The sequence below is a fragment of the Eubalaena glacialis genome, chromosome 3 (genome assembly GCF_028564815.1).
Source record: "Eubalaena glacialis isolate mEubGla1 chromosome 3, mEubGla1.1.hap2.+ XY, whole genome shotgun sequence".
In the NCBI taxonomy this organism is placed as follows: Eukaryota; Metazoa; Chordata; class Mammalia; order Artiodactyla; family Balaenidae; genus Eubalaena; species Eubalaena glacialis.
Window position 1 is genome coordinate 163,073,158 of NC_083718.1, and position 12,959 is coordinate 163,086,116.

A 12,959-nucleotide genomic window follows, 5' to 3' on the forward strand; every position below is an offset into this window, starting at 1 on the left:
TTCAGAGCTGATAGGACTGGGCCAGCTGTTTGCAGCCAACGTCGTTTCTGAGCTGGTTGTAAAGTATTTTGAATATCTCTCTAAAAAGTAAACCAAAAGCATGGGAGTCTTACAGTGAATTAGTTATCTGTTGCTATGTAACAAATTAGTCCAACACTTAACTGCTCAAAACAACAAACATTTATTATCTCACAGTCTTATGGGGCAGGAATCCAGAAGCAGCTTAGCTGGGTGGTTCTTGCTCAGAGTGTCTCATGAGGTTGTCATCAAGCTGTCAGCGGGGCTGCAGTCATCTGAAGACTTGACTGGGGACGGAGGATCTGCTTCCAAGATGGTGCACTCGCATGGCTATTGGCAGTTGGCCTCAGTTCCTTGCCACAGGATGGCCTGAGTGTCCTCACAACATAGCTGTCGGCTTCCCCCAGAGTAATCCAAGAGAGAGCAAGGCAAACTTGCTTTAAAAAACTGTTTTTTGTGGTACATATATACAATGGAATATTACTCAGCCATAAAAAGGAATGAAATTGTGTCATTTGCAGAGATGTCGATGGACTTAGAACTCTCATACAGAGTGAAGTCAGAAAGAGGAAAACAAATATTGTATATTAAATGCATATTTGTGGAATCTAGAAAAATGGTATTGATGATGTCATTTGCAAAACAGAAATAGAGACTCAGACGTAGAGAACAAACGTATGGATACCAAGGGGAAAAGGGGGGGGTGGTGGTGGGATGAATTGGGAGATTGGGATTGACATATATACACTACTATGTATGAAATAGATAACTAATGAGAACCTGCTGTATAGCACAGGGAACTCTACTCAGTGCTCTGTGGTGACCTAAATGGGAAGGAAATCCAAAAAAAGAGGAGATATATGTATATGTATGGCTGATTTACTTTGCTGTACAGCAGAAACTGATGGCAGTATAAAGCAACTATACTCCAATTAAAAAAAAAAAAGTTTTGAAAAGGCAAAAAAACAAAAAACAAAAAACTGTCTTTTATGACCTAGCCTCAGAAGTGACATATTATCACATCTACCATATTCTATTGATCACAAAGAGCAACCTGATCCAGGGTGAGAGGAGATGACACAAGGGTATGAAATGCCAGGGAGTGGAGATAATCAGGGACTGTCTTGGAGGCTGGCTCCCATGTATTATTATACCCCCATCAGCCTGGTATAACTAGGGGCCTCTACATTTATCTTAATCATTTCCTTTCCGCTGGTTAAGACTAGACCCAAATGCAAAAAATTAGATAAAATTTTAAAAAATACTTAAAAAAAAAAAGACTAGACCCAAAAGTGCCTCCTTGATTCTCCAACCTGAAGTTCCCCACTTCCCACCCAGTCACCAGGGATAAGGAGAAATGTGACTCCTCATCTTCTTCCTTCCTGATACCTCCCATCCAGCATACTCTTTCAGGAGCCCTTGGGTCACCCACTTGGGAAAGTCATGGAAACTTTGTGTTCTGAGACGTCCTGGTCTCGCTATGAAGTTTTTATAATGTCCGTAAGGCCGGTGGTACCAGAGCTGCTTACACTGGTTTGTAGCCAATGGACCATGTTTAAGGTGAGGGGAAGGGCAGGGGTGGAGGGAGGCGAGGAGAGAGGGGGGGGTGGCCTAACACCCTTTCCTACCCGGACCTTGGATGAACAGACTCAACGCTCTGGTGCCAGAACTAAATCTTCTATTTTCTGACATGATCTTGGACCAGATTTGGGAGCAAAACCCCCATAATATGGTAGAGATGTGGCTGTGGCTTAGAACAGAAAAAGAAGGAGCAATGGGACGGAGAAATCGGGGACACAAGTCCTTCTCCTCCTCTGTGCTCCCCCTTTTCCACTTGCAAAGCTCTTCCAAGACCTGAGAACTATGTGTTTTCTTTCTTTGTCTTTTTTTTTCTTATTGGTGGTCAGTTTTACTTGCCCATGAGTCATTTAAAAAAAAACCCATTTTTTATAAACAGGTCACTCAAGAAAGAAAACTACAAATTTGTGTCTTAACAGTGAACAGAATAGACTCTGTTTTAAACACTTAATCCAAACCAATTCATTTCATCCTCACAATAACGCTATGAAGCAGTTACTACTGTTATCCTCATTTTACAGATGAGGAAACTGAGGCTCAGAGAAGTAAGGTAACTCACTCAAGGTCCATAGCTAGTTAATTGCAGAGCTTAATTTAAACTCAAGCTGTCTGGCTCCAGACTGTGTATCTTAAGTGCTACACTGTATTGACTCTCTCATGTACATTTTAAGATTAAACACACATAAGAAAATTTGAGCTTACATTGTTTTTTGTTTGTTTGTTGTTTGTTTGTTTTTGTCCGTGCCTTGAGGCTTGTATGTGGGATCTTAGTTCCCTGACCAGGGATTGAACCCAGGTCCTCTGCAGTGAGAGCACGGAGCCCTAACCCCTGGACAGCCAGGGATTCCCAGAGCTTACATTGCTAGTTTGAGATATGCCACCCTGAATCTCAGAGGTAGTACAAATAATTTTCTGCCATTTGGGTTACTCCAGGGGAAAAGTTTGAGAATTGGTCTTTAATGGGTACTTCTGTAAGAAGCCGAGCCATCTTTCCCGAGATAAAGCTATTGGCTCCCCTTGCCCCATTGTTTCTGGGTCTGGGCAGGAGAAGCATGGGTGAGCTATTTCCAACCACATCAAGAAAAAAGTGAAAACCCAGTCTTAGAGACAGGAAGCAACTTGTCTGAGGACACATATCAGTGAATGCAAAAAGGAAATTTAATGCCAGGCTGTTGTTCCAAATTCAGCGGTATTCTCTCTGAAACACCATAATTTCACCCAACTTCACCCGAATCTTCATTCTTTCATTTGTCTGACAAAGTCCCCCTTAGAAGCCCTGTGAAGATCCAAGTGCCTTAAAGCTCACCCCTGTGTCAGGATAGTGCAGCCACAGCCCAGGCATGAGAACTTGTCACCTGCTTGCTGGGCTGGGTGACCTTGCAAAGCACGTACCCTCTGCAGCTACCAGGAGGGTACATCACTCGTACCTGCCTTCAAGAGGACTGGCTGCAAGGAGTGTCATTAACTCCTTCAGCTGCTGTCTCTGTGGATCTGCATATAGTTTGCGTTCCCCGGGCTGCTCTGGGTCAGTGACTGGGGCTATTTCTTCCCTACATGGGGCTCCTCTAATGCACAGTTTTTACCCTGGGCCTGACCAAGACTTTCTCAGAGCTGCATTGCAGTCTGGGGCTCTTCCTACCCAACCCTCCTTCTTGCTCCCTCCTCTTCACAGGTGTCAGACCTCCATCATGGTCAGAAGGCTCTTCCTGCTTCCTCCTGTTCTTTCCCTCTATCCTTACAAGCCATTTCCTCAATAAATCTCTTGCACCTCTAATTCACCTTAGCATCTGTCTTCTAGAAGACCTGAATGACACACCCTCTCTGGGCCGTAAGCCCTACATCCATCTGCCCCTCAGGATAGCTTGTCTGATGGTCTTAACAATTCTCCATCATTACTGAGTGGCGGAATAGAAGTGTGGTTTCCCTGTCACCACCAGGGGACATGGTGGAATCCAATTCCAGCCATAGTCAGAGGTGAGGGACAGCTGCTTTCCAAGCCTGGGGCTCCCACCCAACCCATGCCCTGCCTCGACCCCATCATCACTTCCCAGCCTCCAGATCCTCTGTCCAGGAGGGAGGTTCAGGGTAGAGAAAAGGGCCTCGAGGCTTTGAACTGGGGTAAGAGCCCTCAGTTCTAATCCTGTCCCTGCTGCTAAGTTCCCTTCTCTGGGCTTCAGTTTTCCCCATCTGTACAGTGGGACCTTGGCTTGGCTGGCCTGGGTGGGGGAAGGGGGATTTAAAGGCCCTGGGTTTAAGAAATGCCTTGGCAGCTGGTGAGGACTAAGCTATTTCTTCTGCTTGTTAAGACCAGACCAGAGGGGACAGGTGGGAAGTTCTACCCGGCAGCATTAGGGCCGAGGCCAGGCCTAGAGCCATGTCCTGATTATGGTCTGACACCCGCAGGTTGCAGAGTGCTGAGCCTGGGCTCCTGAGAGCCCACCCCAGGAAGGACAGCTCCCTGAGGAGCCAGAGTCAGGGGAGGTAAGCAGACAGCAGCGGTATGGGGAGGGAAACACAGAAGTACAAGGAGGCAGTACCAGTGCCCAAGGGAGGTTGGACAGGCTTCCTAGAGAGAGAGACTTTTGTGCTGGGCTTTGGAGGCTGAGTAGGAGTTTTCCAGATAGACAAGGGAAAGACTTTCAAAATAGACAGAATACAAAGACTCAGAGACATGAACCTATGTTATGTGTCCTAAAACATAAGAGAAATGGCAGGACTGGGGTGGAGGTCAGGGAAGTAGTGAGTGAGCTGTGCCCAGACTATGAAGGACCTCCATCAAGGCTGAGGATTTTACAGCCTTTATATTGCCCTTAGACAGTAGATGCTAGTCTTAGTTCCATTTTACAGATGAGGAAACTGAGGCCCTCAGAGATGGTGAGGGCCTGTGATGGGAATGCACGGGGCAGTATCAGGCCCCAGTCAGGCTTGGGAGCCACCGGCCAAGTCGTCCTCTCCTTATTTGGTGGGCAGTACCAAGGACCAGGCTCTCCCCCACCCCACCCCCTCATGGCCATCTGACTCCAGGGAGCATGGTGTCCCCAGTCCCTCCCCTCCCTCCGCTCCCAGTGTCCTTATCCTGCTGACATCATGTACACATGGAAGAGAAATCTGTGGAGATTCCAGAAAGGCCAGAGTGTGGGAACCAGGACAGATGCTGCTGGCGCCACCCCAGCAGCGGAACCTCTGGAAGCTGCCAAGGGGGCTCTGGGATGTGTCTGAGGTCTCCGGATTCCTCTGTTGCAGGCCACCCCCCAGGGCCTGAGAAAGCTAGGAAGGCCCTAATCACCCAGCTGGCCGTTCTGGCCCCAGGCAGCCTCTGTGGAGCTTTGTGCTGCCTGCACACAGGCATGGGGAATATATGAGCATCAAGACAGCTGGGCCAGCCCAGCCTGTCTGCTTTCAGGGGTCCTGAGCTGGGGCCGCTGGACCCCTGTAGATGGAGCAAGACCCCCATGAATTCTGCAGCCTGGGGATGGGGAAGGGAACCAAAGCAATACTGTCCACCACTTCCCCTGAACAAGGAGCTGTGGATTGTGTGTGTGTGTGTGTGTGTGTGTGTGTTGTAGGCAGACAAACAGACACAGACAGATGGTCCCAGCCCCCACCCCCGCTGGTCCCAGGGGTGGATGTGCACCACCTGTTCCGCACATGTGGCTCTCAGCAGCTGCACATTCCGTCAGTGACCAGCTGTGGTGGCAGCTGGGGAGGTGGGGAGTGAGCACTGATGGGTCCCAGGGGAGCAGGGGAGGAGGGCAAGGGGAGGACAGGAAGGGCCTGGGAGGAGCAAGGGTCAGGGAGGGGGTGAGGCAAGGAGGCTCAGTTTGTTCTCAGGACAGAACACTGAGCAGGAAAGTGGTGATGGGGGTACCTGACATCTGGGCTGGAGGCCCTGTCGGTGTGGGCCTTGGCAAAGAGAGCCTGGGGGACACCCAGGGCAGGCCTGGCACACCCGATTAGGTCTTGGCGTATAGGTGGACCAAACTGAGTGTAAGGAGAAAGACGGTGCAGTTGGATATATGAGTCTGAAGCTCAGAGAAAAAGTCTGCATTAGAGATAAAAATTGGGGAATCATTGGCTTATAGGAGGTAAAGGCATGGGATTAGATGAATCACCTAGGGAGAAAACACATGGAGACAGAGGCTGAGCCCAAATGCTAACATTACCAAGTGCTCTTTCTAAACACCAGGCACAGGACTTCCCTGGTGGCGCAGTCGTTAAGAATATGCCTGCCAATGCAGGGGACACAGGTTCGAGCCCTAGTCCTGGAAGATCCCACATGCCGCGGAGCAACTAAGCCCGTGCGCCACAACTACTGAGCCTGCACTCTAGAGCCCCCAAGCCACAACTACTGAAGCCCGCGTGCCTAGAGCCTGTGCTCTGCAACAAGAGAAGCCACTGCAATGAGAAGAGTAGCACCCCCGTTCGCCGCAACTAAAGAAAGCCCACACATGGCAACAAAGACCCAATGCAGCCAAAAATAAATATAATAAAATAAATAAATAAACTAAACTTTCAAAAAAAAATTTTTAAATAAAAAATAAAAAAAATAAACACCAGGCACTGTGCTATGCATCTTACCTCATCTAATCCTCACAACAAGCTTATGGAGTGAGTAGCTTTGTTATCATACCATTTTACAGATGAGAAAACCAAGGCACAGGAAGTCCTTTCTTATCCTGGCTCACCTCTTGCCTCACTGTGTGGCCCTAAGGATGTTTTGCCTCTCTCTGGGTCTCAATGTCCACAGACACAAGGAGAGGGGCAAGGGCCTACAGAGGGAGAGCTGAGTGGCACCCAGGTGCTCCAGCCACTCCCCCCAGGCCCTGGGCCAGGATTCTGCCCATTGTAACTCTGCTGTTTTCCCTGGGACTGGGCACCACCTCCTCCACAGAGAAGGTAGAGGCCTTCAGGAGCCCCCCAGCTCCCTCCCCATCACTAGTCACTCGCCAATATTTACCAAACACCTACTACATGCCAAACACTGCTAGGCATGGGGAGACGATGGGGAGCAAACAGCTTGGGTTTTGCCTTTATGTCCCAGAGACAGACATAAATTATTGCACAATTAATAACTACCAACAGCTGCCCGGAGCATCTCTGTGACAACCATCCTCTCCTCTGGGACCCCCAATACCTCCATCACTCAGCAGTTAGGCGCTCAGTGTCTGGCCCAGCAAAGGGCTCTGGAACCCTGTTCCAACATATGGTCCACATGCAACCCAACCATTGGCACCCAGGCGCTGTGAGTCCACTAATCTGAATACCAGCCCTGGGAGAAGAAGGGGGCTGACCTAGTGTGGGATCAGGGATTGAGAAAGTGTCACTGGAGCTGAGACCTGCCCCTGAAAATCTCTCCTGCTCATTCTGCTCTGGGGCGGGGGGATGGGGAAGTGGAGAGGGTACAGGTTCCCTCTCTGCCTCCATCCCTTTGGACTGAGGCTAGTTGCTACTTCTGGGCTCACCCCTCTGCCTCTCCCTGACCCCTCTCCATCAGCAAGCAAATTCCTCCTAAGGACTTGCCGGCCTCTGCAGTTGCCTGTGTTGCCCTCTCTCATTGACCTGCTCCTTCTTCAAACCTGCCTCTGCATCCTCCACAGACACTTCCAGATCCCTGGGGTACGGCCCCTGCCTCTGACTCCTTTATTCATGCCAAGGCCTCTGTGACCTCATGTTTGCAGGTCTTCCTCTTAGAGTCCCTGGACTGGCCACCGAGCCCTTTACTCGGCACTCTCTGAACTCGGGCCCAGGTGCTCTATCCTTGTTCAATTTTCCTCCTCCTCCCAGAGTTTCTCTGGCTGTTTTTCTCAGGGTTCTATGCTAGGTTCTCCTCCTTCTTGCTCTGCACTAGCTCCTTGAGTTACCTCGTGTACCCCGTGGCTTCAGCTACCAGACCCCAAATCTCTACTCCAGCCCAGACATCTCCCCGGGCTCTCCTCCTGGGTGTCCCACAGGTCTCACAAACAGCATGGCCACACTGAGCTTACCTTCTCCTGTGTTTCCCATTGGTGCCTGTCACCTTCACCCACTCAGTCATCCAGACAGGAGCCCAGCATCACGTGGATTTGTTCTGTATTCTTCCCCTCTAAACCAGTCCCTATTGCCTGGCCTATCGTAGGAGGCTTCTGATTGGTCTACCCCACTCTAAATGCACAATGCCGCGGTTACCAGGAGGAATCTGGTGCCGGGACTTCCCTGGCAGTCCAGTGGGTAAGACTCCTCCCTCCCAATGCAGGAGGCCCGGGTTTGATCCCTGGTGGGAGAACTAGATCCCGCACGCTGCAACAAAGATCCCGCGTGCCGCAACTAAGACCTGATGCAGCCAAAAATAAATAAATAAATAAATATTTTTTTCAAAACTGTATTTAAAAGAAAAAAAAAGACTCTGGTGCCAACCTGTCTGGGTGGAGTCCCAGCTCTACCACTTACTAGCTGTGTGATCTCTGATAAGTTGCTTAACTTCCCTATGTCTCAGTAAAATGGGATTATAATAGATAATAATAGCAACTTCTGTTATAGGGTTGTTGTGAGGTTTAAATGAGTTAATACATGTCAAATAGTACAGTGCCTGGTACATGGTGCAGTAAGGGTGCAATAAGAATTTATTTTTACTGTTATTATTATCATTTATTTATTTCACAACAATGTTAAATGCTTACTGTGCGCTAGACACTTTACTAGGCACTGAAGGACATAATAATGAACAACACAAATGATTCCTACCCCCAAGAACTTCACAGTCAAGGTGGAAGCCTCTTCATAAAATCCCACAGAGGGATGGTTTCCTGCTGCTTGGACCATGCCCTACTCACTTCCATTTTAAAACAAAACGAAAGGGCTTACCTGGTGGCGTAGTGGTTAAGAATCCACCTGCCAATGCAGGGGACACGGGTTCGAGCCCTGGTCTGGGAAGATCCCACATGCCACGGAGCAACTAAGCCCGTGCACCACAACTACTGAGCCTGCGCTCTAGAGCCTGTGAGCCACAACTACTGAGCCCGTGAGCCACAACTACTGAAGCCCGCGTGCCTAGAGCCCATGCTCTGCAACAAGAGAAGCCACCGCAATGAGAAGCCCGTACACTGCAATGAAGAGTAGCCCCCGCTCTCCACAACTAGAGAAAGCCCGCGCACAGCGACGAAGACCCAACACAGACAAAAATAAATAAATAAGTTTATTTTTTTTTAAATTCCCTTTCAGTAAATAAATAAATAAATAAAACAAAACAAAAGCAAAAGCAAACAAACCCAGACTCCACATCTCCCTCCAGCTATTGTCCTAGCTTACTTTCCCATCACAGTCAAGCTTCTTAAATGAGTTTATTCTCAGCAAGTATTTATTGCACACCTATTGCATGCCAGGCACTGTGCTAGGTGCTGGAGAGTCAGCAGGGAAAAGCAGAAACCAGTGTCTACCCTCAATGGGTTTACCTTGTGGTGGAGGACACAGATGATAAATATATCAAAATATAATGTCAGTGAGATTAATAGATGCTATAAAGGATTGGGTTGGCCAAAAAGTTCCTTTGGTTTTAAAGTAAAAATAAAAGACATTTTTCATTTTCACCAAGAACTTTATTTAACAATGTATTCACCGTTTTGTTCCACTACCTTCTGCCATTTTTCAGGCAACTTCATAATTCCACCTTCCCAAAACGTTTTATCTTTTTGAGCAAAGAACTGTTCCAGGTGCCTTTTATAATCTTCCAGGGAATCGAAATTTTTTCCATTAAGAGGATTTTGTAAAGACCGAAATAAATGGAAATCCAAAGGTGCAATGTCTGGTTAATACAGCAGATGAATCGGAATTTCCCAGCCCAGCTGTAACAGTTTTTGCCTGGTCATCAAAGAAACATGTGGTCTTGTGTTATCCTGATGGAAGATTCTGCGTTTTCTATTGACTAATTCCGAATGCTTTTCGTCGAGTGCTGCTTTCAGTTGGTCTAATTGGGAGCAGTACTTGTTGGAATTAATAATTTGGTTTTCCGGAAGGAGCTCATAATAGAGGACTCCCTTCCAATCCCACCATATACACATCACCTTCTTTGGATGAAGACCGGCCTTTGGTGTGGTTGGTGGTGGTTCATTTCACTTGCCCCGCAATCTCTTCCGTTCCACATTATTGTACAGCATTGCCTTGTCATCGCCTGTCACAATTTGTTTAAAATTGGGACATTTTCATTACGTTTCAGTAGAGAATCACAGGTGGAAATACGGTCAAGAAGGTTTTTTTCGCTTAACCTACATGGAACCCAAACATCAAAGCGATTAACATAATCAAACTGGTGCAAATGGTTTTCAGCACTTGATTTGGATATTTTGAGTATGTCGGCTATCTCCCGCGTGGTATAACGTTGATTGTTCTCAATTAATGTCTCGATTTGATCGCTGTCAACTTCAACTGGTCTACCCGGGCATGGAGCATCGTCCAGTGAGAAATCTCCAGCACGAAACTTCCCAAACCACTTTTGACACGTCCGATCAGTCACAGCACCTCCTCCATACACTGCACAAATCTTTTTTTACGTTTCAGTTGTGTTTTTACCTTTCTTGAAATAATAAAGCATAATATGCTAAAAATGTTGCTTTTTTTCTTCCATCTTCATAAAACGGCTACACAAAAATTCACCAATTTTGATAAGTTTTTTTTTTTTAATGCACGCTGATATGACAGCTGTCACAATACAATCTAACAAAATGGTTTCGAATGAAGTTAAAGACAACTAAGCGCCACTAGAGCCATCTGACGGGAAAAAACAACCGAACGAACTTTTTGGCCAAACCAAATAAGATGATGTGAAGCAGGGGACACAGTGAGCAGGAAATCGGTGGCTGTTTTAGACAGAGGGTCAGGAGAGTTCTCTCTAAGGATGTAACATTTGAGCCAAGACCTGAAGAGAGTGAGATAATTAATCTGAGACCATCAAGGAGAAGAGGCTTCCAGATAGATGGAACAATGAATTCGAAGTCCTGCAGCAGCTACAAGCAGGAAATTTTGGTGGAAGGGCAGGAAGGCTCTAGTGGCTGAGTGAGGAGGGCAGGGGCAGGGCCCAGGGCTTAGGGTGGCCATACATCCAGTAATGCCCTGGACTGTCCTGGCATAGTTAGTGTTGCCTCCTTTCACTCTCAGAGGTGCCCCAGGCTTAGATGATAAATTATAGAGTCACCCTATGTATAGGCCACGGTAAACAGTTGGCATTTTATTCTGAATGTGATGGGAAGTCTATGGTTGATTTTGAGCAGGAAGTGATGTGATCTGACTGACATTTTAAATGATCATGACCAAGTACTTGAAACGCTCTCTGGCTCCTGTAACACCCACCCTTGGCTCTCCTCCACCTCCCGGCTGTTCCTTCTCAGTCTCCTCTGGCAGCTCTTTCTCTTCTACTCAACATCTAAATCTTGGGGTTTCTCTAGACCAGTGGTTCTCAACCGGGGGTGATTTCTCCCCCAGGGGACATTTGGTATTATCTAGAGACATTTTTAATTGTCACGACTGGGGCAGGTACTACTGGCACGTAGTGAGTAGAGGCCAGGGATGCTGCTAAACATCCAACAATGCACAGAACAGCCCCACCGATAAAGAATTTTCCAACCCAAAATGTCAAATGGGACTGAGGTCAAGACACCCCTGTACTAGATTAGCACTGTCCAATAGAAATAGAATGCGGAGGAGCATAAACAATTAATTTAAAAAAAACTAAAAAGAAAACAAGTGAAGTTAATTTTAATAATATGTTTTATTTAATCCAATATGTATAAAATATTATAATCTCGGGGCTTCCCTGGTGGCGTAGTGGTTAAGAATCCGCCTGCCAATGCAGGGGACACGGGTTCAAGCCCTGGTCTGGCAAGATCCCACATGCCGCGGAGCAACTAAGCCCGTGCACCACAACTACTGAGCCTGCGCTCTAGAGCCTGCGAGCCACAACTACTGAGCCCACGTGCCACAACTACTGAAGCCCGCGCGCCTAGAGCCCGTGCTCTGCAACAAGAGAAGCCACCGCAGTGAGAAGCCCGCGCACTGCAACAAAGAGTAGCTCCCCCTCACAGCAACTAAAGAAAGCCTGCGCACAGCAACAAAGACCCAACACAGCCATAAATAAATACATAAATTTTTAAAAATATTATAATCTCAACATGTTATCAATATTAAAAATATAAATGAGAGCTCGCCCTTTCTCCCTCCCTCCCTTCCTTCCTCCCCTCCTTCCTCTCTCTCTGTCTCTTTCTTTCTTTCTTGAATTTGGTGTGTATCTCACTTACTAACAAAGCAATTCAATACAGGCACGTTTCAAGTGCGTAGTAGCCACATGTGTCTCGTGGCTATTGTATTGATGGCACAGCTCTAGGCTCAGTACTAGGTACTATAGCCTGATGTTTAAGAGCTAGTAAAGTCTAGTGGTTTGGCTCTGGAACCAAACTGCCTTGTTGAATTCCAGCCCTTCCATTTACCCTCTGTAGAGTTACTCCACCTCTCTGTGCCTTTTTTTCTCATTTACAAAGTGGGGATGATAATAATTTTACTACTTTATAGAGTTGTTGAGAATGAAGTGAGTTAATACTTACAAAACAGTTTCAGGTGTTATAATAAGTGCTTACCAAGCGTTAGCTATTTAGCTAGGCCCCATCCACACTTTCTTTCTGGATAATCTACTCCTATAGCTTTAAGTGCCATATATTACCTAATGACTTCCAAATTTAAACATTCAGCTTCGACGCCTCTTCTGAGCTCCTATTTATCTGTGCACTCCTTTTTTGCGGGGCAGCTTCATTGCTGCGCGCAGGCTTTCTCTAGTTGTGGCGAGTGGGGGCTACTCTTCGTTGCAGTGCGCAGGCTTCTCATTGCGGTGGCTTCTCTTGTTGCAGAGCACGGGCTCTAGGTGTGCGGGCTTCAGTAGTTGTGGCTCGTGGGCTCTAGAGCGCAGGCTCAGTAGTTGTGGTGCATGGGCTTAGTTGCTCCACGGCATGTGGGATCATCCCGGACCAGGGCTTGAACCCGTGTCCCCTGCATTGGCAGGTGGATTCTCAACCACTGTGCCACCAGGGAAGTCCCTGTGCACTCCATTTTGATGACCCGGGGCATCTCACATGAACATACCTACAATGGAGCTTGATCTTCCCCTGCAAATCTGCTCCACTGCCAGTCCCTGTGACCTCAGTCACACGCAGGGCAGATCTCTGGGCAACATGGCTGATTTCTGCTTTTCCAGGGAATGCAGAGTGCACGGACTGCACAACTTCTGTGTTGGTTGAGGTTTCCACTCCACTGGTACATGTCCATGGAAGTTATGTGAGTGCTGAGGGCATTTGGAAAAAGAGAGTCCATAGGTATGTCTGGGGAGAACACCAGGGCCTCCTGAGGAA